Source organism: Sus scrofa, chromosome 6, assembly GCF_054392235.1.
Source record: "Sus scrofa isolate SSC_HxYL_T2T_F1_AM1 chromosome 6, Sscrofa_HxYL_maternal_Yorkshire_Landrace_v2.0, whole genome shotgun sequence".
Taxonomy (NCBI): Eukaryota; Metazoa; Chordata; class Mammalia; order Artiodactyla; family Suidae; genus Sus; species Sus scrofa.
Genome location: NC_139388.1, coordinates 117,110,348 through 117,116,405, shown reverse-complemented (window position 1 = coordinate 117,116,405; position 6,058 = coordinate 117,110,348). Strand labels below are relative to the sequence as shown.

The window sequence follows — 6,058 nt, the reverse complement described above, 5'->3', positions numbered from 1 at the left end:
TGTTTTAGAATCTGTTTTCAAGTTGGGTTAAGAACTCTAAGTTGAAAGTAATTTGTATCAACAAATCATTATGCTTCGCCCTTATGTTTTTTCCTTCTACAAACTTATTTTTGTTTTAAGTTTTCAGTAAATTATATCAGTTAATTTGAGTGGATGCTAGTCTTTGTGTATTTAACTAAATGTAGATACGTTTTAAATTAAACCACCTTATTCATGCCAGGGAGGAGATAAAATATATACAGATAAATATTGTAGTAAATGCTCCATCTTCTACATAAAATGATGAGTTTAAAGTAGGCAGAAGGTGAATTCAGGAACTGAATGGGACCTTTTGAAAACTTTTAAGATTGTGATTTATATTAGTGTTTTTAAAAGGAAACTTGAGGTTATGCATAAATACTGCTCGGTTCTTATGCCCTGTAACTCTCTTTAGGACTCAGTATACTTCTTCGTCTGAACTTCCAACTGTACTTACAGCACCCAAGCTCTTGAGTTGCATGTATACAGGCAACATATATGTTAGGGACTGCTCTCTATGTGTGTGTCCCCTGCAACATCAACCCGTTTGGCATGAAGTGCCATTCGATAGTGTGTGTATCCTCTTAGGTGGTTTGGGCGCCAGGAGTGTAGTAGCTTTGTTCTGTGCAAGTGAGCTGCCTTGGCATAATGTCAAGGGCAGGAGCTAGGGTCAAGGGCAAGAGCTAGTGTCAAGGGCAGGAAGCCTAGGGTTCTAATCTGGTCCAGATGTAGTTTAGTTTCTTAAACTCTGATGACCTCATTTTCCTTAATAAATCTTTCGCCCTGTTGGATTAGTTGATCGCTAAGGGACTTTCTAGTTCCGTGACTCTTAGGGTGGCCTAAAATATCCCAAAATGATTCCTTTTCAAAGGCTTTGGATGACTTTAATTTTTAGCCTGAAATGCAGGGATTTTCAGATACTCAGAGTGATAGAGTGTGATTTTTTTGAGGGTTGTTAACAATAGTTTATCATATATGATAGGTTAGAAGTCATCTGTATTTTTTATACGCTTGAGTTTTAAAGATAATTTTTTCCGCCCATTGGCTGTGCTGCTTTTATCACTAAAAATAAACTATTTAGGGGGTGGGGTGGGAGATAGGCTTCGAGGAAGGGAAATGTAATATTACTAAGAATAGATATTATTTACTCTATTACTTTTATACTTTTCTATTTCTTTGAGAGAAGATAGTTTCCAGGAGAACCATCAGATAGAGTGATAGGCATCAGCATTAAAAATATAGCCCTTTTGAATAGATGTAGAGATCATCATATTAAGTGAAGTAAGTCAGACAAAGAAAGACATAGCATGTGATACTGCTTATTCGGAATCTTAAAAAATGATATAAATGAACTTATTTGCGAAATAGAGACTTACAAACATAGAAAACAAAGTTATGGTTACCAAAGAGGGAAGTGGGGGGAAAGGACAAATTGGGAGTTAGGGATTAACAGATACACACTACTTTGCATAAAATAGATAAACAGCAGTGACCTAATGTATAGCACAGGGAACTATATTCAATATCTTTTAATAACCTATAATGCAAAAGAATCTTAAGAATATATATGTATGTATATATATATATAATATGTAAATGTGTGTGTATATATATAAAAACTGAATCACTTTGCTGTACACATGAAATTAACACATTGTAAATTAATTTACTTCAATTAAAAAAATTTTTTAAAGAATATAGTCCTTTGCCCTAGCAAGTTCTCCTCTAGTCGTTTTTACAGATATGTGTGTATTCGTGATGCATATATACACATACAGATATACATATATATGCATTGAAGCATTGTTTCTAATTATAAAAGATTGGATTAGTTGATTTCTGAAAGTCCATCAATAGGAACTGATTTAATAAATTATGGAGTAATATGTAGTCAGATTTGAGAACCCCTGCTCTGTGGAATAAAACATTTTAGTTCGACTTCCAGCTCAAGAAAATGATTGTTAAACCACTCAATAGTTTTGGCATAGTCTTGGGTCTCGAACAGTTTCAGGGAAGGACAGCCAAAATACTCAGTGGGATTTCAGGGCCTCTGAATGAAGAGAGCTTGGACACAGACCACAGGTAGAAGCTATAACTGAAGAGTAGAAAATCAAGCAGAGTAGAAATAAGATGAAAATGAAGATAAACTAACCCTGGAACACTAAAATTGGATTGAGAACAACCTATAGCAGCCTGAGCAGCTATAAGTAAGTTCAAAGGAAGATTGGCTAAGTTAGTGGGTAGTGTGATTGATAAGTTCCCATGTTGTATGCTGGAATGACCCTACTGTGCTGAGTTATCTGTGCCTGAGAGATTATACTAGTTGGTTAAACCATGATGATATTTCTTATATTCTCTTGACTGAATATTTAGCTTTTCATCTGCTATGGTGAAAGGGTATTCTAAAGAGGACCTTACAAGTACCTAGACCCTAAGGTGCAGAAGAACGTTTAGTATTGGAATCAGAAGTTCTGGTCTATAGCCTCTACTAAGGTAACTGTTTACTTGAGTTTTTTCCCAAGAAGCATTGGTGTAATGCTTTTAAAACAGCTTGAGTCATTTAAAAGGAGGTGCTGTTATAAATACAATATGGCATTCATAGTCAAGTAACTTGGGGAAGTATTCATCCTTGATCTGTTCTTAGGTTTTTTTTTTGTTTTTTTTTTTTGTCTTTTTAGGGCCACACCTGGGGCATATGGAAATTCCCAGGCTAGGGGTTGAATCAGAGCTCCAGCTGCTGGCCTCCACTACAGCCACAGCGACGCAGGATCTGATGACCTTCACTACAGCTCATGGCAATACCAGATCCTTAACCCACTGAGCGAGGCCAGGGATTGAACTTGTGTCCTAGTGGATGCTGGTTGGGTTTGTTACCACTGAGCCATGCTGGGAACTCCTTAGGTTTTCTTTTATAGAATATACCTACCTATACAAAAAATAAATGCATGAATATTGGAGTATTAGTGTATTTCTGTACTCCTATATACTGTAATTTAAAATTATTTTTATATTAATTAAAAATTGACTTGACTATAATATACTTATGTATGACTGTATATTGTAGTTTTAATATTGGATTTTGTGTTTATTTTAAAAAAATTTTATTTAAACATCCTAATTTAAAACATTTATATGGAGTTTCCCCTTCCTGATTCTGATATATAATGTATGCTTTGATGGGTTAAGGAAATAATTTTTAAAAAGTTAAAGGATCATAATTTGCATTCTTTATTATTCCAGAAATTATTGGAACTAGAAATGTGAAATGATTCTATTTGTCCTCACATTTAAAGTAAATTTTTAGTTTATTCAGCTTTCTTCTGTGGCATTAAGTATCAACATTTGTATTACTGCTTCTAGTAAGCATTCTAAGGAATGCCCTTTCAGTTTTTTGGTTTTTTTTTTTTCCTCATATATAGTTCTAAGACATCTCACTAATTTATTTTTGGTAATAATCAGTAGGCCATTCATAGAACTCAGAAGAGCACAGATACCAGAGAAAGCTGTTTGAAACTTTAGATATTTACTGCCATCTCTTCAAATCTTTTTTTAAAAACCAATGTCTGGTAGAACTACACCTTAAAAATGAAAGCTTTTTTATTTCAGAGGAGGAAACTGGTATGTTACCTCAGCTAATTGTTTCTATAACCTTGCCACTCAAGTGGTTTTATTCCTGTTTTAGAGATGATGAAAGTGGAAGTCAGGCAGTAGGACTATTTATTGTGAGAGTCCAAAGTGGAACCATGTCTGTTTTTAGTAGAGAGTTAAGCCTGACTGCAAAGCAAGTGATTTCTCCCTTTACTGGACTGGGACCCTTTTAATATGATGCTTGGAATGAATATCAAATTAGAGGGGAATTTCAGTTCCTTACTACTGAGTTTATGAGATTTTTGTAAAGTGGTTAACTTTTGAGATATTTTCTGCTTAATTTTGATCTTAAATATTTTGACTTATTTTGGCATTTGAAGCCAAAATGTAATGTTTGGTCAGGATTTTCATTCTTTCTTAAAAAAACAAAATACATTCTCTTAGAGAAAGAAGAAAAACATCTTAAGTAAACGATTTATAATCAGCTTTATCTTTTTTTTTTTTTTTTTTTTTTGGCTTTTTAGGGCTGTACCTGCGGCATATGGAGGTTCCTAGGCTAGGGGTCCAGTTGGAACTGTAGCTGCCGGCCTACGCCACAGCAACGCCAGATCTGAGCTGCATCTGCAGCCTACACCACAGCTCATAGCAACGCCAGATCCTTAACCCACTGAACGAGGCCAGGGATTGAACCTGCAACCTCATGGTACCTAGTCGGATTTGTTTCCACAGCGCCACAATGGGAACTCCTATAATCAGCTTTATAATGCTCTTTAAATTGTCTTGAGCAACAAATAATGTGTTGATAAGTACTCAAAAAATAATTTTTTGTGTGTTTACCCTAGAACTTAAAAATATTTTCTAATAACCAAGAAAACCTCAGGCTATGCATGTTTGTCTGTCTGTTTTTTGGAAACTTTTTTTTAGCATTCGTTTCCGTAAAAATAAATTCAAGAGATTCTGTCATTAAGTATTGAAATATTTTTATGTTCAGTGGCACATTTTTCATGATTGAATAGTTTGAATTACTTTTTCTCTCACAAGTGAAATTAATTGGCATCTTTTAAAAATATCTACATCCACATCTGGAAAGGGCCTACTAGCACAGGTTAATGTGAATGTTTTGTGGGGGGTGACTGAGTCCACACTGATTTGTTTGCTTCCCAGAAAGCCTAGAACTATTTTGTTTGTAACTTGACCTATGGTCAGTGGGTGGATACACTTGGCTTGACTGCAATCACTAACAAAATTTCTGTTGGTTGTTTGGGGGAGCTGTTAGGTGAACTCTGAAATAAATGACTAAAAAAAAATTTATTAACTTTAAAGGGTATAATCCAGTCCCTCTGCTCAATATAAATCTTTTAATAAACTAGAGGCCCTGACTACGTTAATTTTTTTTTTTTCTTTTGTCTTAATTGGTTAACACAGTGGTTCAGAGTCTGAAGTCCATTCTTTATGGCTTTCTGGTCCAGTAAATGAAGAAAAGTGTGTTTTGAACAGCCAAAATATTAGCCTTTCCCAGCTCCTTTGGTTCCCATCCCCTGGAAGAGCATCTCTAAGATTCTCATGTCTTGCTTTATATTACAGTTCAGGGAATTGAAAATTTAAATTGCACGCACGCACACACACACACACACACACACACACACACTCATACATACTCACCCTTTATGGAAGTATCAGATACATGCAGGACAGTATATACACATATAAGTGGAAAACCTGCTGAGTATTCATTAGTTGAACATAGTATTAAATCAGCATCCAATCAAGACATAGTGTTTCCAGCACCCCAGAAACGTTACCCTCTTTTTTTAAAACCATCCCTTCAATGGTAACTATTTACTTTTATTTATTTTATTTATTTATTTTTTTATTTTTTTGTCTTTTTGCCATTTTCTCGGGCCGCTCTCTCGGCATACGGATGTTCCCAGGCTAGGGGTCGAATCGGAGCCGTAGCCGCTGGTCTACACCAGAGCCACAACAACGCGGGATCCGAGCCGCGTCTGCAACCTGCACCACAGCTCATGGCAACGCCGGATCGTTAACCCACTGAGCAAGGGCAGGGATCGAACCCGCAACCTCATGGTTCCTAGTCGGATTCGTTAACCCCTGCGCCACAACGGGAACTCCACTATTTACTTTTAATCGCATGGATCACTTTAGCTTATTCCCATCTTTTATGAAGTCATGCACTATATGCCCTTTGGAGCTAGCACATGCCACTCAATTTGTAGAATTGTCTGTATATTTAGGTCTGCTATTTTTTTTTTAAGGAAAATTAGGTAAGACTCATGGACCCCTGTAGACATATCCAGGAGGTTAAGGCAGGTGAAAACTGATTTGAAAACAAAAATAAAAACAGATCGTTTCATTACATCTAAAGGTCACTTGAGTGTTTATGGTGTCAAACCACGAAACACCTTTAGTGGGTTTTCTTACCTAAATATCTTCT

The 6,058-nt window shown here is 35.8% G+C and overlaps 1 protein-coding gene across 1 annotated transcript in view; it reads left to right on the top strand.

Annotated features, from left to right (window-relative positions):
* CDH2 (cadherin 2) overlaps positions 1 to 6,058 on the top strand; it is a 232,270-nt gene that overhangs the window by 4,601 nt on the left and 221,611 nt on the right. The gene's annotated exons all lie outside the window — the stretch shown is intronic.